At 38.6% G+C, this 23917-nt stretch overlaps 1 long non-coding RNA gene across 7 annotated transcripts in view; it reads right to left on the bottom strand.

The window, feature by feature from the left end:
• Positions 1 to 15589, bottom strand: part of LOC308197846 — a 65685-nt gene extending 50096 nt beyond the window's left edge. The window contains exons 1-3 of one of the 7 annotated variants that reach the window (XR_013953368.1): positions 15575 to 15589; positions 14793 to 14865; positions 8844 to 8925 (exon numbers count right to left, since the gene is read on the bottom strand). This is a non-coding gene — a long non-coding RNA (uncharacterized lncRNA). Of the gene's footprint in view, positions 1 to 8843; positions 8929 to 9082; positions 9111 to 9697; positions 9720 to 9999; positions 10067 to 14792; positions 14866 to 15574 lie in introns of those variants that run through there. The other 6 variants (XR_013953369.1, XR_013953370.1, XR_013953371.1 and 3 more) reach the window with 6 other exon arrangements.
• Between the last annotated feature and the right edge of the window lie 8328 nt (positions 15590 to 23917).

Below are 23917 nucleotides of genomic sequence, written 5' to 3'. Positions count from 1 at the left end.
TCCTGGCAGGAGGAAGGGAGCCTGGTTTAGCCTGATCTCAAATAGTATCATGATACCATATTTAAGTATTATTACAAACCCAGTTAAGAGAGATGGTGTCCAAATAGCAAAAAAATTGTGAGATAAGTTATGAGGGATGGGCATGTGAAAGGAAGTGAAAGAAATCAAAGCCATCAAAAATAAAGAATTAAATATTCTAATGAAAAGTAATCCATGTGTATACGGCCACTATTTAAGGTATTTAACTTTTGCAAGAATGGGGGAGATCAATCCCTCAGGCAACGCATCTCTCTCTTCAGCTAGCAAAAATATTTATTCTACTGGTCCATGATGTGGAGCAAGCACACAGAAAGGAGGTGGCAGGGCAGGAGGCTATGGCATGGAAATGCCAATATGGTGACACAAGTCAGGTGTCAGCTTATGCCAGCACTACCTGCAGATCTTAGCTTTATCCTTGAAAATGTTGACAGCATCTTGATGGTATAATTAGACAACTTAGAGGTCAAGGGTGTGCATAATTTCCTGTAAGCATTCAGATACTTTCTTACAGGAAGTGGAAGTCAACAATATCTAAAAAGCAATAGGAGCACACCTCAACTTGGAGGTGGACAGACAACAAGGGTCATACCTTAACTCAGTAGCTTGAACTCATCAGCCTCAAGGTGAAATTAAAAATGGGATCATCTTGATCACACACACCTTTCATCTGAATGCTATCATTCCTCTCTAGGGTTTTTGAAGCCTGTTGTCTCAAAGCTGTTATTCATATACTTCTGCCAGCTCTACTAAGTCCAACATTTTTTTTTCTCCTCCTTTTTAAAGGATACCAATTTTTTTTTGTTTTAATCAGGATTTAAATCAAGAAGTGTCAAGACGAGCATGGAGGCCTCTTTAAAAGCCGTCAGTTTATTAGTCTAAACAGTATACAGCTATTAGAAACTTTTTCCCTTATTTTATAGAGCCAAAATTGCTATTGTGCGTAGGAGCTCACTTAAAGATCACACAAAAATATAGATAACAATGCAAAAGAAGTCTGCATGGTTTTTTGCTTATTAAGCAGCCTTATTGTTTTAACTAGTAGTCAATTAATCATTGAAAATGTTGCCCTGACTATAATTAATAACTACAGACAAAAGACTATAGGCAAAAAGACAAGTTAGATCTTGATAAAAGCAAACACTTCTAAGAATAGATTTTTGCTCTTTACCACTCCTAAAGCTCACAGATCACACCAGAGCCTATGGCTGAACTACTGAATGTAAAAAGGCAAACAAATATGGTCCTGATAAAGCACTCATTTTCAAACCTTTATCTGCAGAAAGAGAAAGCAACTGATCAGACAGGAAGGACTGAATAGTAATACTTCGTAGATAATAATGGATACACCAAGAATAAAAACAAGTCCCTTCATATTTCATGCAGAAGCATTAAAACACACAAATTGTTACAAATATATGAAGATCTGCAAATCTGAATGCCAAACTTCACATGGAAGAGCTAACAGCTTTCCATAAACAGATAATTTTCAGCTCTAGGCAGGTAGGCAGGGATGGGGACTGGTGCAGAAGGTAAAAGAAAGTAGTAGGTGTTTGAACTGGTTCCTCAGATGCCATCATGTCTCCCAGGTAATCTACAGCTGCAGTCTCCAAGACTAGCGAGCTCCTTGCCACAAAAGCATGAAGAGGAATGGTCTTACCTTTTCCCCTCTGCTCCTGTGGTCCTGCTCCCTCCCCAGCTCCAACTTTGATTCCCCAGGTCCTTCCCTTTGACCTCCCAACATTTCTGCAGGTTCCACCATTGGCTCAAATGGCAGTGGCTCAGTGCCAGTTGAGCTTCTGCCAGGGCAGCAACACCTGTGCAGCATAAGTTTGTGAGAGAGAGGAGAGAATGGGAGTGGCCCTCCCCTGCAGCAGCACTGATGCAGTGATGTGCTTTGTCTCATGAAATTATCCAAGTCACCACCCACTGGTTCACACCAGCTGAACTGCTCCTAGAGGTCCATAATCCAATAAATCTTCACTGAATGACAATAACTTCAAAAGCATAGAATAACCCTACCAGTTTATGCAAAAGTTTGTTGTCCCAGTGTTTTTTTTCCCCCAAATAGTTTGAGGCAGTTCATTCTGCAGAAGAAGTTATAAGAAAACACATCCTCCTTTAATTCCCTGTCAGCAGAAGTCCTAGCATGAATAAGTTGCATTTAAAATATATCACTAGCCAATATTGCTAAGCGAAAAAAAAGTAATATACACCTTGCAATTGAAATTTTACATAAGTAAAAATGACAAGCTTAACTGAAGAACTTGTTCTTCAAATTCATCAGCAGCAAGTTCCACTACCTTCAGTTAAAGCTAAGATGGGTTTGGTCTTTGAAGTTAAATTGAATACTTTTTCCCTACACAACATTCCCCAACTTACAATAGGTGCTCTACATATGAAGTGACAGACAAATATTTATAGTTTCAATTTTATATATGAGAACATATACATCATGATATAATATATTCATTCCCACCCTGTGTATGTACTAAGTAAACGTAAAGACTAGGAATGTATGCATTATTTCTTGTTAATTTTGTCCTAAGAGCAATATATTAAAACTCCAAAGACATTTTCTATTCTTTCCTTTGCAACACATTTCACATCCTAAGTTATGAATGTGCAACACAGGATGTCATTTGGATGTCAAGGAAGCAATCAGCTGAAGACTATCATTCAGAAGTCATTTAAAGGCAAACTGAAAACATTTTTTTTTTTAAACCTTTAAAAATGCTACAATATATTAGGAATATAAGAATTGCTTCTATTACTGCCTGGAGTGCTGAATTTTTATTCATACTTAGGATTATTGCCTTTACAAAGTACTAAATTCAGCAAGAACATGGCATAAATTATGACAGTGATTTCCATGTAAAGAGAGACACTACTGAACTCAAGAAGTGCACAGTAAAATAAGCGAAGAGAAATAAAATTCCTTGCAAGATACACAACAGAGGCAATATAGAGTCAAAGCACTTTCAAGACCAAAGTTTATCAGTCAAATACAGCTTAGATCCCAGACTAACTCCAGAAGCAACCCAGTCTCTGCTGACTCAATCTATCATGACTCCAGCAGCCAGACATGATGCTCCTTCCTTCCCAGACTATGAAACTGCCTTTAGTCCCTCATCATGGCGAGCATCTGGGGGACCCGACACAAAACCTTTAACTAGTACCTGGAAGACTCTCTAAAGGAGAGCTCGCTCCTTACAAGAGATCTGTTAGGCTGCAACTCCATGAACAATGCCAATAGAGACAGAACAGCCTAAAAGAAATATGGATGGGGCAGAAAGAATGAAAAGGAAGATAAGGGATTCTGAATAAGATTTATAAGTTATTTGGACATATGCTTCTTTGACCATCTAGCCAACTTAATTACTTTTGCATTGTGTTGGGAATTTTCCAACCCAGTTCTACAGTCACAGAAATAGTGCTAGTCCTGAGAAAACTAAAGCCCAGAACAGATCTAGCCACTCTAGCAGAAGTGATCCTGAAATTATGATCAGGTTCTACTGAGCTTTAATGAGAGCAGCCACATAATTCTACTCGGCACAGAGCAGGACCATCCACAGTCAAACTGAACACAGGTGTAATCCACTAACAGTCATTTTCAAACAGCTTTAAATACAGATCCTACGGATATGAACAAAATTATCTTACAGAGCATTTAGAACAGAAACAGGAGCCAAAAAGTCACAAGTGGCTTTTCAAGTAATTTCAAAACTCATTTTGCACTTTATATGAGCTATTTCACACAAGAGTTTGTACTAAGCACCTTGGTGTCATTCACACAATTACTTTCACAATCTGGTAAACCAATGAAGTTTGCTAACACCTAGCAGCCACTAAAGGCAAACCCCAGTGTCACTGGTGAGTGAGTGATACACACAAAAAAAAATTAAGCTGTGCCAGAGCAAGGAATTGACCCTTCCAATGTTTTCATTTTTATTTCCTAAATAAATATTTGTTTGAATTAGAGTATTTTCCAGACAAGAAAAGAGTTGCTACAGAAAAAATCCTGAGCTCAGCATAGAATGGCTATGTAGCATAGAGTGTTACCAGGAATTTGGAACTTGCAACCAAAATAGTCACACTGCATAATAACAAAACAATAAATGCAGTGCTAAACTATTATTTCACTTTCCAGGACAGTTAAGTAACTGCAGACAGAACAAACAGGAACACTTATACGTCAGAATTTCTGATACAAATTCACAGACTTGGGACTATGGCAAAGCAGGAGGATCTATACTGAAGCAGGAGACCCCTGGGGAAATGGAACTCACAGTATTATTCTTTCCAAGTAATAGTATGGGTAAATAAAAACAGTTCGGGAAGGATGGGCTGATATTGTCTGTGACAGTGAATTAACCATCAGGGACCAATTCCTGCCTTTCAGTAAGTATTTTCAGAGGAATGAAGGTAAATTCCACATTTTTAAGAGTAGAAAGTGTCTCTCCAGCCATTTTCCAGCCCTAGCTTGCAACACCTGAAAGTGGTAGCAGCTAGGGTATCCAAGGAAAAGGGAGTTTTTCTTTATTTTAAGAGTGCAGAAATATTCCTTTTTTTGTTTTCTTTCTGTAAGCATAAATTTGAGCAGAAAGGGAACTTTGAAACACTTGAGAAAGTATTCAGAAGAACACTTTACATGTTCATCTCTAGACACAAATGCAATTCCAGCTGTGAAATCTAGACTGGCCAACTTACATAAGGATCCTGCACAATTCTGCTGTTTCAAAGCTATAATTGCATATACATACATGCCAAGTTCTTTCCAAAAAAGGCAGCTAGACAAAAGTCAAATCATTCAGAAAAGTCATTCTAATACCACAAAACTACATCTGAAAAAGACTACTGAATAATTGAAATAAGAGAGGTTTTTTAAATTAAATTTCTTTTTGTAGATAATTTGAAATAGTTTTGTTTAAAAAAATCTTATTCAAAATTTTTAAAATGCAAGCTATGTTTGTCATTTTCCCAAAAAGTTCAATTTGTAATGCTGCTGAAAAAGGTTGAATAACATTATTACCAGTTTATTCTAAAATGAAGAATTCTTATTCTAACACTTACTCTAGAAGTCAGGAGTCCATAGTTTCAATAAGACTGTAAAAAGACCAAATTAAACAATCTCCCCTCCCTCCTCCCCGGTTGGTCTGAGTAAACAAACCCATAAAGGAATTTAACAGCGAATGCTTATATTCAATCAAATCCAAGTCCCACTACTTTAGTACAGTAGCACCTCATGACCAAGATCGGGCTGGACAGTAATATCAAACAGTTTAATCCATGAAGCATTTTCTTTGCCCGCGATAATTCTGGAACACGGAAAGTTTGAAAAATAGCATGTTGTCTTGCAAGCATTTTGCAGCACCAAATTTTGTCACATTGTTTGGCAAGTTGCATTGGACTTGCACAACTTCCAGAAGTCCAGAAAAGGCATGTCAGTCTAAATTTTTGTCTTGAAGGATCATGAAATTTAAAATATTTGGCCAGGAAATCTCAAACAGTTCTGCTACTGGGCAAGTAAGACTCCTGCCCAGCAGCAGAAAGTGGCTTTTGGCCATGGAAATGACACCTGAATCATAAAGCCAGTAGATTTTTAAACAGTAATGAGTAACTGCTAAATTCAACATTAATTGAAACAATCAGCTGGAAAAACTTCTAAGATAAGTATATAAACCTCTATTAAAAATAGATAAATTATTACAATATAGAAGACTTCTGTTCAAAGTCCTGTTACAGAACACCAAAATAGTGATAAAGTCAGGATCTGTCATGCAGAACAGAAAACAGCGTTTTTTCCCAAGTAGTCTATGTTATAGGTTGCATTATATTCCTCGAAAACAAACTGTATTGATAGCAGGCAAGAATAATTTTACCTAATCTAAATATGTAGAATTCCAGAAAAAGAGCAGACAGAAGGCCAAAAACATGAATTATGCATACTCTATCATCAAATTCCCATCCTACTTTATAGCTGGAGCTGGTTCTGTATGGAAAAAGAAATTAGGATAGAACACATATTGAACAATTTTCTCCATAACTGGTTCTTATTCACCTTAAATGTAAAATTTTATTTAGCTTATATGATAGGGAGACATCCTTATTAAAGTAGCACATTTACATAGGTCCCTTTGAAAGGATTTAATGCAAACAAGACTGAAATAATTGAAGGGAAGACATTTTCAGACTGTTCTCAAAAGAGCTTAGTGAAGAAGAGGATAACAGGAAAGAATTACTTTATTACATTGATTTTCCTGGAAAAAAAAAATCTAAGCAAGGTAGGTCAAATAAACCAATTCTCTTTTGTAAAAATCAATACAAGCTTGAAGAACATCAGTGAATTTACATGTCAAAAAGTGTTTATAACTGTACTGCAAAAGAAGATCTGCACATTATTACTCTAATAAGGCAAGTAACAGAAGAGACTAGCTTGGCTCATTACTGCACACTGCTATTTTAAAATTGTTTAAAGTGCAACATATACACATTTTTCCTAATCTAATCAATCCATTAATCTGAAATATGAATGATTATATATTACATTGCAACTCCCTAAAACATGTTGAATCATAGCATGGCTGGCCCTCAGTTGCTTAAAACACGTCTATCTGAAAATGAAAAATACTTCTACACATAACACTGCAAAGAAAATTGTATACTTAAATCTTTACCCAAGCCACACATTCCTTATCTCCAGGACACTTCTGTTCTATGGCAAAAAGGTATCAGCCATCACCTAAAAAGCTAAACTCACCAGTTTCTCCTGGTTAACTTCAGCATCTCCATGTATGTACAACAAGGCTGAAATTAATGTCTACTAGTGCCTCAACAATAGATAAAACCTAAAACCCTACTAGCTTCTTTAAATGAATAAATATATTTTCACATCAAGCATCTGAAAATTAGTCCCCTTTACATGACTAATATTCACAATAGTATACTCACTGTCCTAGATACTTGAAACTGGAAATGTTTTGGAGCAATAACCTCAGCTCAGTGTTATCAGTTACTATAGTTAGCATCAGTCAGATGAATATTAACTATAGAACTGACTCCCAGTTTCTGGCAGGACACATGCTGAGGACATAACACATGCTGGTATGTCCTGGCTGCATGACCCAGCATCCAGCTGTGATGAGGAACCCAGGTTTTCTAGCTCCTTTGCTGTAGGGCTCCAGCCACCCTGCTGTCTCTCTCCCAAATCTGATTCTGCCCTATGAAAGACACATCCAATTCCCTGAATTTCTTCTTTATCTTCTGTCTTGTCCATTAAGGCTACAAAGAATTTGTCTGCAAAATTTGTTGTTTAAAGCAACATGCCCTACCTCCATCAGAAAATGGTAGGCGATAAACTGGAGGAGCTACAGGTCCTGACTGAAGTTTTGGTACTAATAACAGAACTTCTACTGATTTTGCCAGGGATAGTATTAATGTGGACAGAACACACAGTTTGAAGTATCTCTTGCTGATAAACCTTTTCAAGAAAAGCAAAACAGGGAACCAAGATCTCTCCAGCTTAAAAGCCATCCAACACAGTTGAGGAGTCACACTGAGGATTTGGTCCTGTTTCTTTTGACCCCCTCTTCCAGTACAGGGTCAGATACTCAATCTGATTTCTTTGCATTATTTAAGCTCCTTCTGAGATTATTCATTAGAACATGCAAGAAACTAAACAGCAACCTTAGTAGAGTTATCTAGTATTAAAATATCATTGTCTGATTTCCATCAGCAGAGGTTGCAATCAGTTAGTTAAAGCTAATTGTTTATAAAAATCACAGAAGACATACTTTCCTCACATTTCCAAAGAATAGCCTTCCTACTGCTAAACAGATCAGTTCTGCTAGGACAGTCAAACCTTTGAATGAACTAATAGAATATCTTCTAAGAGCTACAGTGAAATTCTGTCCTCACCTCCCAAAGTACTCCAAAGCAGCATTAAGGTTTTTCATTCCAGCTTAGGAACCACATATACACATGGTTTGCAATAACAAAAAGCCACACACCTTTTCCATAGCCAATTAATTTTACATTCCTCACAAATAAAGAAAACAAAGATGTAACACAAGGACAAAGGCCAAAATGTAAAATCACAGAATCATTCAGGTTGGAAGAGACCTTCAAGGTCATCAAGTAAGAAGAGAATTTATGCTCAAGATACCCATTGCACAAATCTCCAGCTTCAGTTAAAAGCCTTGATAAGCCTCAGAGTAGAGCCTGTTCCCACTCACCTGGCAACACAGTGATCAGAAAACCTTTCCAAACATGTGACATCCTGTGATCTGAGTTTACAGTGGGAAAAATCCATACATTTGCAAATATTCCATACCGCAAATAATTCAGTGTTTGTTTATAGAAGTAGTTAAGACACCTCTGGATTTTGTTCTCTTTTTGTCATTCTCTGTTCTTTTTTCCTTTCTCAGTCAGTTCATTTTATTTTTCTACCTAGCTATTTATCACTTACATATTTTTGTCTCTGCTACCTTCTCCATGTTATTCGTTTTTTTCCCGTTTGAAAACACATTTTTTAAATGACACAGTCATGCAAATACACATCTTTTAAATGACACAGTCAAATGCCTTTGCAGGACTACAGTTTCAACTTTACTTTTTGTGTGTTGTTTTAAATGAACATAAACTTTTATAACCATTGAATAATTATCAAAAGAGCTGCCTTAAGAACCTTTATTTTTAATTATGCATTGATGACTAGTAACTATAGTATATTTGATGTATTTTTGTGTACTTTATGGCAGAAAATGTAAGCAAATATTATGTAGGAGAATTCAGAATATGTTACTCACCACACTCATTTATTCTGGTAACCTGAGATGCATTTCATGTCACCCAACAGAAGGGCTTCTCATTTTCCTTCTTCATAACTATCTGCTAGGTTTAAAAAACAAAATTAAATTAAATTCTCAAAGTAAGAGTGGAATTCAATAGCAGGAAACAGGACACAGTCCTTTTCCTCTCTGCATTAGGGGGACTGCCTCCTTTGAAATATTCCATTACCCAGTAAATGACAAGGCTTAGCCCTCACCTACTCTAGGATTTGTCTGGGTTATAGCTTGCAGTCAGCTACCTACATGGGTAGTTCAGCATAAACTTGAAGCAAAGACAAAGAAAGTAACTATGGTCATCAGCAGACTTTGCCTCCTGCTTTTAAGCTTCATTAAGCTTCATCAACACCAGCTGCAACTTTCCTAGTCTGCAGTGATAGTTGCAACAGCAACCAGCTATTGAGTTGGCAGATAATTCAACACAGGCAGAGATTCATAAAAGAATTTTTATGTCAGTCCAGGGTAAATTAGAATTGAACCTAAAGAAACCAATGAACTTAAATCAGCAAGAAATCAGACGGGGTTTCTTTTTTAACAGCCGCCACGTAGGCAAGCTACATTTGCTTCCACAGAGATGGTCCTATTGCTTTAGAGATTTCTGTATTGATCTTTAACACTCAAAACTTATCCTAAGTTCTTTAGCATACGAGATATGCTTTGAGGACACATTTCACCTCTACAAAGGGAGGGATTGAGCACTGAAAAAGTTTACGTATTGCAAACAAGAAACACTAGCTTAACTCCAGTTTTCCGCTCCTTGGGCAGAAAACAGCTAGACTACAACAACCCCCAGAAACACCGTACTTGCTACCTACCCAACCATACCCAGCCAGCATCAAGAGTTCTGCAAAAAATTATTGTCAAAATTATTACATTAGTTACAGTTATTTACAAAAGCAAAGTGAGACATCTACTAGGGGAAGAAACACACATCCTCCCTCTTCTTTCAGCAGCTCTACAAAAAAGAGAGCCCTTCCAGTCCTACAGGGTAAGAAGAGCACAGACACTATCCCCATACTAAAACAAAAAGCCTCCAACAAAGCACCCCTCATCATCACCAGCACAGTGAACCTGCAAACAGAGGATAAAAGCAGAAGCTTTGAAAATAAGTAACTACCTGGAAACCAACACAGACCCCTCACATCCAGAGCAAAATCAAGGCTGGACTGAACTAAACCACCCCCTCCCCAGCCGTTATATAGCTCCTGCTCAGGTAATCAACCCCACCTGCTCCAACGGCTTTGCCACCAGCTCAGCTGCCCTCCTGCCTCCCTTGGTGCTACCCGGCCCCTTGCCTGCAGCTGGGGCCTCCACAGCCTCCCCCCAGCCACCAAGGGCCTTGCTTGGCACCAGGTGTGTTAGGAGCAGTGCCAGCTGCCCCCTCAACCCGTCCTGAAAGGCATGTGTGGAGGTTTTTCCTGAGCATGCTGGTGTTTGGTGGAGATAAGCAAGTCATCAGTATAAGAAAGCTTGTTTGAAGTGTTAAAGATGCATGTTTGCTTCTCAAGTGTTGTTAAATGGAGCTAGATGGCTAATTTAGCTTTTCAACGCTATAGCAAACATATAGAAATGTTGTAATAAAGGCAAGTCCCATTTACCTGTGGGTATCTGAGCTGTCCTCTCACACAGTTATATGGAAATGTATCTCAGTACACAAATATGAGGCATGTTTGTGCTAAAATGTATTTATTAACAGGCACCTTTGGTAGTTTATAATGTAGAATCGTGGCAAAGGAGAGCAGACTGGTTACGTACCAAAATATACCTGGATTTTTTTGTCTATTGCTAATGTCTAGAAGAGGTGATCAGCACTACTATGTGGAAATGAGCTGTGACAAGCTGGCATCTGGACATAAGGATATTTTCTTGCAGAAGCCAGTGAGAGCCCTCAGGTTGCAGGGAAGGCCTTAGGAGCTGAGCACGGCTTCTGCCTCTTCAAGGCCGACTGGAGCTGCAGGCTCAATGAGGACACCTTCGTGCAGTAGTTTGGCATTCCCAGCCTTGCCTATGACCCTGAGGTGTAAACTCCAACCCCGTTAAACACCTGGCTAAAAGTTTTAACTGTAGTGATGGTGGATGAACAGGAGAAGATGGATAGGAGAAGTAGATGAAGGACTGGATAAATAGGAGAAGAGAAACTGCTCTTTGTTGTCTGATGCAGCATTACTATCCCTACCTATTCAGAGATAAAATACAACATCTCAATCTCCTTAACATTGCAGGCAAAGTTTATTCTGCATCTTGAAACTGGCACAGATTGATGTAGAAGAAGGCATGTTTTCTTATAGCAGGGAATTAAACAGAAAACTTCTGTGTGCCTGCTGTTCCTATCCTTTCACTCCTGAAAATGAAAACACTTGGTTTATGGGAGGAAAAAAAAAAAAAAAATACTAGCATTGTGGACAGAAAACACATATTAAAAACTGCCTTTGCCACAAAGTGAAAACAGTTTGGTTTGCTTTGACAACACAAAAAATAAAATAAATAAATAAATAAATAAATAAAAATCAGGGAAAGCTATCAGGACAGACTGTTGTGTTATCAGCAACAATCACCCAGTGGGCAGCTTCTGCTGTGCAATGCACTTTTCTCCTGCTAGCAGGAAACGTTTGCTGCTCTCAGAGCTCTCCTTGTAAACAGTGAGCTTCTGTCTTTAAAAGCAATAAAAAATCTTATCTCTTCTCTGAATTCCCTCTGTTTTACAATACTGTATTCATAACGATTGCTACCTGATTAGCAAGCTGCCACAGACTGGATGGTGAAGGGGACACTTGGCTTGCTTAGCATGCTGTCCTGTGACTGCAATAGAGTATCTCTACAGCTCCTCCTGTTACAGCTTGCTCCTAGGAAACTCTTCTGAGCCCAAAGTCCTTCATTGTCAGTCATTCTGCTCCGTGCAGACAGAGTGTAGGGGAACCCTACCAAAAACATTTTTTGTTGGTATTTTGGTACGTATCACCGGTTTTTAACTGACAGACATTTTTGAGCAAGAGTTGCACTGAAAATGTGAAACACGGTGACACATTTCTTGTTAGGATAAGGATGAAAAAGAAGAAAAGGAATAAGAATGAAAAGTCTTTAAATACTCTTCCTTTTCTTATGACATGATTTCGTATTTGCATGCCACTTTCCACGTATGTGAGCAAGCGAAAGAGTGGAGGAAGAAGCGGGGCACATGTTGTCACTGACTGCTGGTGCTGCTGGCAGCAGATGACTACTGTCAGACCCAGCATTGCCTGCCCGCACTGCTGCAGTGGCCGGGTAACTTCTCTCTGACAAACTGCTTCTGCAAGACCTTGAAAGACCTCGTGCTGTAAAGATCTATCAGTCTGCAGCCATTATTAGCTGCAGCCGTTTATTGTAATAGCATGGTGCCTCTCATGAGAGGCAAAAATTTTCTTATTGGAAGATGTATTAGTACATCTGTGAGAAATAAGGAAATGAATTGCATAAATAAACACATTAGAGTGAACCCAAACAAACAGAAATGGAAACCCTTTAACAGCTTTAAAGTCTTTTTAATAAATATATCATTGACTATCTCATCTTCATGTATCAATTATATAAAGTCAAGGAAATGAATGTAAATACATAATAAATTGTGCGCTGCTTCAGCACATGTGTTTTATAGAGAATGCATTATATCACAGCATAACCTTAATTCTGACCTTAAATAAATATTATTACAAGAGAACTCTCAGATTCCAAACATAACAATAACAACTACTTCTGGAAAAGACAACCATGAAAAATTATTTATATAAGCATTAGTGATATCTACTGACCAGCCCAAATGCAAGTCTGCACATATATATTTCCTTAGAATAAGTGGAAAAATACTTTAATAAACTACCCAGTAGAACTAACAGAAGCCACAGCACTTTGAAATGCTTAAAAATTCTACATCTGGTTCATATATTAAACTATTAAAAATGTCCGTAACCATATCCATTAACTTGTTGATTTAAAGAATCACCAGCAGACTGACCAGCATCGAGACTTTAGCATTGTCGTGAAGTATGTATTTCTTTATAATTGAATGAAAGTTTATCTAGGTGTTTATTAGGGGGCTGAGAGCCCAGCTTTAATGTCTAGAAGTATTCATTTTTCTTGTTTTAAAAAGTTTGTTTTCTGGTGAGTTGTTACTACCATTTGCCTAACAATGAATTAGATATTTAAAGTTGTTTTTCTTTTGTTTTCCCTAAGAATTTCTTCTTAATAAAGCTGTTATAAGTCACAAAGGGAAATGTGCATGTGGATCAGCCCCGCTGACCATGGCAAGGTGCGAGGGCACTGCAGTACACATCCTTTCACCCTTCCACAGTCTCCTTTCAGCAGCTCTTAAGGACTTGCTTCGGGCATCTTTCCAGATGGCAGTACCAAAAGAAGAGCTTGAGTATACTTCTCTCTACTTGGCACCTTTTTGCCCTGCCCTTGCTACAATTCTCCATATAGCTTGCAAAGAACTTCAGTAAATTGAACCTAAATGAGATTACCTTGATAATACGGCGCTCCTTTGGAGGCCACCTTTGAGAACAAGGTACAATACTGCAAATCTCCAAGCTGAGCAGGTGTGATAATGAATTCAAGAGCTGAGAATGTGTCACTGTGAATTCAGTTGTTCTCAAAACTTAATACGTGCATGTTGCAATTTGATGATGCTTTATACAATCGCAACGTTGTTACTGTCAGAAACAATCTGTTTACTTTGCATATTTTCACATTTTTGTGAGCTGCCTAGATTCTATCTTCCGCAATTGGAATGGAGATTTACCAATTTATTTTATTTTTCAAGATGAGTAGCTTTGCAAAAGATTGGAAAAGGTCCCAACATTCAGAATTTGGGAAAATTCTGGGACATAATGATATTCATGAGGATTCAGATTCCACATTCATCTGACCTTGACAGATGCGATGAGGCCAGAGGATCTCAAAGAGCAAGCTCCAGGGGTGAGAACAGTCCCAGGAGCATTGCAGGGAGGAAATAACCCACTCTCGGTTTGCCAGTCCAGTACTCTGAGACTGGGCAGAGAGGCTTTCATTTCAACCAATATACAAACATGGTTTGGGGTGATAATCAGTGTAACAGGCTGGGGCAAGGACACTTCTAAATGTTTATGGTCTTTGTCTTAGAAGTACCAGACAGAACCATACATGTTCTCTCACTGATAGTATGGCTGTAAAAGCCATGACCAAAAAAATTTATTACAGTAAAAGCTATGTTTTAGAAGCCATTTCTTATTCTACTAGCTTTTCTCTTATTAAAGAAATATTTAATTTTATGTAAAGTCTTGAAACCAAAAAAGGAACATCAGTTGTCTGCTTTTATGAACTACTTCAAAAGTCAAGCTCTTTTTAAGTGACCTTCTACATTGCTAATTGACCCTCGATACCATATTTCACATACATTATATGTCTAGCAGAGAGATAGATATATACACACACCAGTCATTTGCAAACCTGTAAATCCCATTCATGTCACCAGGCACGACACTAGCGCACACTCTGGAAGGTAGACAGTGCACAGCCTCTGGGTTGTTTCAATTAAAATTCATTTTCTTGACACTGTTAAAACTTCAGTAGGGAGCTTTGTGAAGAAGAAATCTCCCATGGGATATCCGCATTATCACGCTATTGATACAATTTGGCTTGTTTCACACACATTATCTGCAGAAAAAGCAGGACTTAATTACTGGGCAAGACAGTGAAGAGGAGAGCAGGCAGGGTGCTGCTTTCCTTCAGGGGTGCCATCCCCCAGCGGGCACTCAGAAGCACACCCAGGCTCTTGTCTTCACAGGCGAGATATTACTGTGCTGAGAGATTTCAACAGAAACATAATTATATAAATGCAAGTCTGATGGTGGTTTATAATATGCCTTTGGAACTTTAGCTCCAGCTATTGGTACTTACGTGACCACAACTGCTGTTCTTAAAAGTTTCCAAACACTGAATATGATCCTTTACAGACTTAACCGGCACAACTCTGAAAAATAAAGTGATGTCACAGTTCAGGATTATATTACCTGCGTATCTCGACTACCACAAGCACTCTTTGCACAGCATTACATATTTACACGCACACACACACACCGATAGGCAAGCCCTGGTACATCCTGCAGCATGCTCTTTTGCAGTTGCTGAGTCCTTGACAGTTTCGGAAACAATATTTTGTTTTCTTTCAGGCATATGATCATTTGATAAATGCCTTGTTTGCGTTATGAAGTCTTAATTTTGTAAATTTCAAGACAAATTCAATTAAACTTTGCAAGAAATCAGGGCTGTGAAATACATGGCATGTGGCACTTGCAAAGCAGAGGTTAATGGAAAAAGTATTTAAAGGATCCGAATATAGATAGGTATAGAAACAAAATTGTATATTCAGAAGGGTTTTTGCAAACTTCATTTTAAAAGAAAAGCATTTTTGGAAATAATCATATCAATGGTTTCCCAAAAATATGAGCTTTAAATTTGAAAATGATCTGGAAAAAATAGCAAAAATTTAGATATACTTTTAAAAATTGTCTACATTTTTTGAGATAACAAAAAACATTTTTCAGCCTTTTACAGTGACATTAAACAAGCTCAACTCTCAGTGTTACAGTTTCTAAACTTCAAAAAAACATGAGTTCTTTTTAAAACTAATAAATTAATGCTGTATTTTTCCTGAACTAAAGCTTTTGTGTTTATATTACCTTTAACAAGGTTTGATCTATGTAACTTGGTTTTTTGTTCTTGTTGTTTTTTCTGGAGAGAAAAAAAAAAAGATTTGTAGTGACAAGCTTAAAATCACTTTTTTATTGTTATTATTCCATGAATTATATATTACTGTCAGCAAATTTAGAGGAACTTCTAAAAAAATCCGTGCTTTGAGACTACTCACCACTTTTCAGGAGGTACTCAGCAGTGTGCAGGTTTGGACCCACAGGTCTTGGATCAGTGAAAAAATTATGAAAGCAACATGTTCCTGAAATGCTAGGTCCTGCTTCCTTTACCCTAAGGCTGTCTGGGTTTTTAATCTAAACTCCTGAATTTTATATGGTTTGTCCTGTATTGTTTATTTCCAAGCTGTGTTTTAGATGTTGGAGAGAAGTGTAACAGAACTCAGAAATTTCATGAACTCTAAGTTAGTATTTTCTTTTTTAAGATGTTAAACTAAGTGCATTCCTCTTTCCAAGAGATAGTCTAATGAAAGTAAAATTAGTCCAGAGAGTCAATTTGGGAGCTACTGTCATATCTTTTTGACTCAAAAATACATTTAAAATTAACAACGAAAAGAAAAAAAAAAGAAAAAAGGAAAAAAAGCAGAAAAAAAAAACCTTACTCCCTAGAAAGCTTAAGAATTGTTCACCGTTTGCTTAATTTAATTTTTATTTTTTTAAATGCAGTTAGCATCTAAATAAACCTTATCAAACATTTCTTTCTCCGCTGACAATTTTCTGACCTCCTAGTTGAAGATCTGAGCCCTAACTTGGTTCATGGATGAGTAATCACAGCAGGTCCACAACAGAACCTATCCTAGAACTACAAATATATCATCGGCAGCCTTGTAAATCAAAGCCTCAAAGAGCATCATTTACCCTGAAGCTAAAATTGCTTGTTTATCAGATGGTGCCTAGCTTAGCATGGAGTGGTTCCTTGTAAATCTCAGGGACCTTTTACAGCATATACTTAAGCAAGCACATTGGCTCCTGGGAGACTTTCTGAGAGCTTTAATGACTGCAGACTGCTAAAAGATCCAGGCCTTGGTTTAGTTAAGTGGTTACTTGTATAGCTTGGCTCCATTTTGTAAACTCCCAAAGATAAGGTGTCTGCGTTATCTGGGGAAAGAGCAAGCATTAGTTTCTTAAGAAATCTTTATATCCTAAGTGTTAATGTTCTTGTGTCTTTTGGTATTTTGACCTTTGTCTGCTCGCTTTTGATTTACTGTGGGAGCAGAATCTTTTTCCCCTAAGCCTTTCCTATGCTTTATAGCTACTTTGAAAAGAACAGTGAAATAGTTGGAGCACAGCTTTTAAAAGTAGGCATAAGGCTGCACTATTCATAAATACGCTGTACAACTCCAGACTCCCTAATAGTAATGAAGCAAGACCACCCATTTTATTTCATATTATTGTGGGTTATTTTATTCCATAATGAAGTGGGTGGTGACAGCAACTGGATGGACTGCTGCTTGGTGCAACCCAGGTTAAACCCCAGACTGTGCTCCCATTGGTGTTTTGCCACTTTAGGAGAGAAAAGCCCACAGGTTCTGGCCAGACAGTGGTGGCACCAGTGGGAAACTACCCACAAAACTCCCATAGGCTTAGAAGTGTAAGCACTCACTGTAGTCATGAATAACACATTGGCTGGATCTACCCTGAGGACACCGGTGGCCAGTCAGCCACTTGCTGATAGATGCTTGCATACACTTGATGTAATTCGCTAATTGTAGAGCTTGTTATCTGGGTTTCACTTTTTGATTTGAATTAATTAGAGTTCACCTCGATACAGCCACCTGCTGTGCTGTCACACGCAGCATACATTGGTACAACAAAAACAAGGAATTTTTTTAATAGGCTTAGTCAGGCAAAATCTGCTCCCACTTAGATGTGTGAAATGGCATCACTGCAATATCACAGACTAAAAAGGAAAACATAATTTATTTCAGCCGGCTTAGTAATGATGTAAATGAGGGGAAAAATGGTTCTGCATTTATAGGCAGAAGACCCAACGTATTTTAAAATCTAAATTGACTTTACCAATTATTCAAAATCTTTAAGTATTTCTCGCCTTGCACATTTTTCCTTATTCCAAGTCAAGAGCAAGGTCTGATTTTTGTTGCTGTTGGTGGTGATGGTAACATTTCTTAAACCAAGAATTTTCATTTGTCTTTTGAGTGCTAACTTCCTATAGCACCAATTCAAATACTTGCCCATGTTTGTGAGTGCAAGCACAAGCTGATTATCACAGAACTGAAAATGCACTCTCCTGCTGCATGTTTTTCAAACAGGAACTAACCATTATAACACACGGCTAAGGAAAAGGCGAATAACTTTAAAGGTGCACAGAAGCAACTGCCTTCCAAAACCACCACTTCCAAATTGCATTGAAAAATATGAGATTCCTTTTCAGCAGGTATTTAATTTTGACTATGTCAAACTTATTTTGTATGCATTTGTATTTGTTTGCTTTTTTACATTTTAAAAACAGTATTGGACACCAAATCCTATTTTGTTATACGCAGTGCAAGTAAGTAGGCTTTTGTACAAGAGATGTCTGGGTATATGGAGTGCATCTTGAGTTATTTTTTCAGTACAGGGTCAGCAATGGATGACATATTTACTCTATGCCATTATCGTGCAAAGGCAGTGGAGCTGAATTTGCACTACCTGTTGCAGTCTAGGTTCAGATGCCAGGAGCTCAAAGTAAAATAGCTCACCCAGGCTGCAAAGCACTGCGAGCTCCTTCCCCTATCACTTGCCTTTTGTTCACCGTGCAGTACTATTCCCTGTTGTGAGCTGGGCGTTCATTCAGGGACCTCTTCACATCCAGACACAGACAGGCTTCTTTAAATCTGACACGCTCTCTTCGAGATTATTATACCAATACTATTGGTAAGAGACATCGTGATAGCTTCTGATCTTTATTGAAAGGCAAAGTGAAAATGAAATAGGAATTATAGAGTGAAAATTAAGTCCAGATAGCTGGGTATATAGATACATCTTATGATTCATACTTATTTTGCATTTTGAAAATAATAATTCTTGAACCAGTAGAGGGGTTTTAACACTATCCACATTTTCACAGTAGCTCCTTTGTGGCCTTTTACAAAATGTATCTGTTACGGGAAATTGACTTAATCTTTGTAAGAATTAGATTTTTTTTGCAACTGCAAACTTCTATTAACAGGAAAATTTGGTATGGCTTGGCGCTTCATAAATCCTTAATACTGGATCACTTCAGTTCTTAACTCCATTGTACCCCTACGACAAAGTGTCAGTATGCTCATTTGGCAAATGGAGAAATCGCACCAGGATCACAACACCTGCTGTAACTATGCCTTAGTTGAACACATGACTGCTGCTTGCCCACATGTGCCTGCTCCAGCAAGGGCCACCACCAGGCACGATGTGCTGTGGCACAGGAGCTGCATATCCCATCCAGGACGCTGGGCAGGTATTGCTGCCTTAGCTACATACTTCAGGTACAGTTTCTTGAGTTGAAATTACACCTTTGGCTGTGTAAGGCCAAAGAGAATTAGTGACAAAGTCACAAATTAAAATTTGGATTTTCTTGTTCCAAAAGCAGTGTCATTTCTCTAAGCTCCCAAATAAGCGACAAGTAACAAAACCACTGTGTATGTTGCTGGACATACACATTTCAGTTTTGTCAGCTAAAATACAAATGTCATCCAGAAAATCAGGGTGAGCATCTTAAGTGGAAGAAAAGCTTTCCCGTTAAATAAGATATGTCATAGTAAAAGCAACCAAAACAACAAAATTATCACGTGCAAGAGATAATGACATCCAACACAAAAAGAAGAAAAGCTGTGCATGCAAGAGGGCACAGCAGAATGGAGTTCACAGGAAAGCAAACAAATATCCAGTGGCAAAGGGTACAATTGTGCTTTAAACTTGGAAAACAAAGAACTGCCAGAAGGCAAGGCTTCCTTTAGTAAACACTGTCTGGTTGTTAATGCGACTCTCTTATTTCAGAGAGGTCTTGAGGAAAAAAAGCCCATACCAGAAAAGAAGAGGTGTTTGAGCCTTCCAGCCGCTGATCTATGGGGACATGCAGCGACTGACCGTCATTCTGTGTTTGTCTTTGTATCTTGTATCCAGGTCAGACTCCCAGGTTTAGCGCTGCCCAACCCTCACCTGGATCCTGTTTGGACTTCAGGTCCAGAGTCCAGGTCTAATACCACATTGCAGGCAATGTGAAATATAAACTGTGCAAACAAACTCATAAAAAGCAAGTCTTCCAACCAACACATTCATCAGAGGAAGAATCATAACTGCCCAACAAAAGTTTAATCTCTTCATGCCTGTGAGCTGAAGGGCATAATCCTGGACCCACTGAAGTTGAGTGCAAAAACTCTCATGACTCAATTTGTTTCGAGAGCTGGTTGCTTCTGCGTGGCTGTATTTTTAAGGCCATCCATTACTTCAACACATGTTAAAATCAATATTTTTGTAACTATATAGAATTCATTGTGTTGGTGTTATTAAGAACTTGACAACAGTTGGAATTTAAAGGCAAACAATATTAAAATGGACAAATGGTGCTAATTTTTAACATTGAGGGTAATGAATCAAACTCCCACAGGCAGTAATTGTTTCTCCAGCCCTGGAAACCTCCTAGGTAAAGTCTGAAAGCAGCTCTGGAAAGTTCTTAGGTCAAACAAATGTTCAGCTCAGTGCTGGAATAGGAGGCTAAATTTGTGAATACACGCATACTAAAATGTAGATGCTACAAATCAATAATCCAGTAATCTCTTCCTGTCATAGCACTGAGAAATCACAGGAACAGCTTCAGCTCCAGAAAAACTGGGGATGTTAGGATGTCCCAATTTTACCTAGCCACAGAAATACTTGTAAATGGAAAAAGTGGCTGAGTTAATAAATGCTGATTGGGGAAGACTATTTCTAAAATGCTCCTGGTGGTTAGCTGGTAGCTACACAACTTCAAAGCATTCCCACATCTAGACATACTTCTTTTGTCTGAGTAGGTTGCTGTCACTGATTTCACTGGGCAAAAATTTTAACACGTTTTCCAGAGAATAATGTTTCTAACAGCCTTTTGTGAAGTGTTTCACAGCTATGAAGCATCTCACAAGTAATAGCATTATTACTCGCAAGTATGAGTGTATGATTGCTTTTAGAAGAGAGGCACTTACTCCAGCATCAAAACCAAGCAGGAGAACGGCAGGTGAGTCAGGCTGGTTTGCTTTTAAGGTAAGCAAGGGAATACCTGTGCTATGTCTGCCCATATAGAAGCCTCAAGTACACTTTCATTTAGACTACGAGACCTTTGACTGGCAGACATGCTGTGCTCACATTTGTTTACAGAGCATGGCATAATGATTGCTGTTAAAATAATACCAGTGAAAAATGTTCTACTGATTTTTTTTTTTTTGCCCTGCTTGATTAGCCCAGGGGGATAACAAACCTTCCCTAAACCATGAAACCTGCTAAACTCTGCTTTGAAAAAAATTAGTGCTCCCTTTTTACTCTGGTCATCCAGCACGGCCCAGTGGGACACAGGGAGAGGGGCTCAGTGGCTTAACCCCACAGCCCCAGCTGCTCCCTCGCCTTCTTCACAGGGAAATGTGGTCAGACTCCCTGTACAGCTGGTGCTTTTATAAAGGGAAATAAAAAGCCAGTCTTACTTCACCCTTGTTCTTGTGTCTTTTGAAAAATGGAGGACTTGTTGCAGAGGCAGCAACCAGCAAGTGATGCCCATGAGTCACCCCACAGGGTGTGCCAAGACTGTGCATCTCTCAACATTTCCGTATGTACGGAGGATGGAAGAAGTCAGATGCTGCCTTAAAACAGGTGGGATCTCTGCACCTACAGAGAAGGTGACAGTAACACTGATAAATGTACTTATCTCTGAATTTCCTCTTAGGGGTAAAACGGCCTTATCCTAAGATACAGGCAGCTCAACAGAGAATGCAGCATTTCCCTTCCATGCACCAGCCCAGGTAAATTCAGGCACATCGCACATTTTTTCTTCCTCTATGCGCCTCATTAGTACCACCAAGACACTGGCAGTAAGGTTGGTGGCTTGCATTTGTTGTTGGTTATTTATTTGTGTACTTTCACATTGATCTGTAAATACATCTGGGAGCACTTGTACCATCTGCTGCACATTTGTCAGTCACCGAATGGAGGGTGGACATCTGGGGATGTCACTGTTTTGTGCTGATTTTCCCCCATTAGAGCCACTGTTCCTTTCTAAGCATGATGTGAGCAAAGAGCCTGGCTGACCACAGTGAGAGGGAGGATCTGACATTACCTCCAAATCCTTGGGATCTGAATGTTCTCCCAAGATTCCTTCCACTCTGTTTAGCCCAGAGCAAGAAAACAGTGCAAAATGTAAAAGCTGTAATATGACAAACTGAAGTGCCTCACGTGTCCAGAACATCACAAAATCCCAGAAAAAAAAAAAGGAAATTATTGGAAAAAATAACATGATTTAATATATTCCCCTCAATTCTGTTTTAACAATTATTGTACACTTACAGACACCAAGAGGGATTGTTGGGGCTGCCTACCTGGGCTCTGGAACCAGAGCTTTGATATTCACTGGTACTTTCGTCACAAGTGATTCAGCCTCACCTCCCCTTTTTCCTGTGCGTCTACTGTCTGCACACTCACATACACAACTACTCACAAGTGCAATATTACTACATAATCACCTACACAGTATTACCAAATATTCGTGGTTAAACCTTGACTTTTGGGACAACTAAAAGATAATAACAGTTTGATTTTAACATAAGAGATTTTAGCCTAGCTGGAGCATTAATATTTGGTTTATAAGAAAAGCCGTTTACTCTGACCACTGAAATTCAGAGATAATTAACTGTGTCCAGCTATCATGCTGCAAGAAAAACTGTACTGACATCACAAGAGGTGAAATAACTGCTGCCTGTTCCCAGAATTTTCTGCTTCAAAAACACCTGGCTTTATGCATCCTGTGCAAGAGAGGCAGCAAATGGTGTGGTGAGGACATCCCTGTGCTGGCAGAGGTAAGCGCAGGTGCACAGTCAAGCCTGCTCAAGGTGGGCTCTTGCTGACAGGGGAGCATATGCTGGGACCATGGCAAACTGAGTGCAGCATCTGAACACACCTATAGCTGTGCCCCATCGGAAAAACTCGGCTTAGTTGAAGCTGAAATGTTTCTTGGGTATAAGTAGATTTGGATAGCACACGTACATGCAAGTTTTTCATATTTTCCATGTGGTTTACTAGATGGCACTCTACTTAGAGATTTTGTCATTATTTTTTTAATTTTCTGTTTCCTACCACTCATAGTTCACAAGATGCATAAGAAAAAGACATGTTTTGTGACTGTGCTACTTGTCATGCATTTTTCTGAACAGTAACATATATGATAATAATAATCAGGGAATGAAAAGCAAGCACTGTTAAAAACACTAACCACAACCATGTCAGAGGATAGATGTATGATCAAACCATTCTATTCCTGGATTTTATTTTAAAGAAAGAAAAAATAAATGTTCTTCTTACGCATTGACTTAAAATGGATCTTCAATAACATTGCACTTTTGTGTCTACTGTAGAATACGCTGCTCAAGGCCCTACCAGATGGCTAGCTGACTGATTTGCCTACCATGCACTGTACCAAAACACATCATTCAGGAAGATTTTTTTGTTTTTCTTCTAGCTCTACAATAGTATACCAGAAGGATTTCAGAATTATCTTGTGACCTATAAGCTTTGCTAGCAAGAGCAAGCTCATAGATTATTGCAGGACCTGCTTCTGAAAGAGTTTTTAATCATTATGCATTATGTTAGAACAGAGAAGTTTTCAGGGAGCTGCCAAGAGTGCCGCTGGGATGCTCCTCCAGGAGGGAAGGGGGAGGCCTGCTGGCCTGCCTCCCTCCTGGGAAACCGGGCTAGGTGCAGAGTGACTGCACACTGAGTGAAGTCTGAGAGTGCTATCTCCTCCTATTTTCCTTCAGAGTCACCTTGCATTTCATCTAGGATAAGTTGTCAATATGAGAAAATATATGGTTGCAACATGTTGCCAAGAAATCCAAGATTAGCATTTATTTAGATGTGTTTTCAACAGGAATGCAGATATTCTCTTACCTTTGTATTTTACTTTTCTTTTTCCTTCATGGAATTGTTCTCATTGTTCTACTTTCAGCATTGCTGCCCACAGTATGCCAGTAGAGATGAGATATACGTCTCATCCTGGTGTTGTAAATGAAATGAAAATAAATACTGCTTATCACTTGCTCTTGACCCATTTTCATGCTCATTCTGTTGTTCCTTAGTGTAATATAACATTACAGCTATTTCTGA

Source organism: Anser brachyrhynchus (genome assembly GCF_964034855.1).
Source record: "Anser brachyrhynchus genome assembly, chromosome: 7".
In the NCBI taxonomy this organism is placed as follows: Eukaryota; Metazoa; Chordata; class Aves; order Anseriformes; family Anatidae; genus Anser; species Anser brachyrhynchus.
Note: the sequence above shows the minus strand (reverse complement) of the source record. Positions and strands in the feature narration are given on the sequence as shown.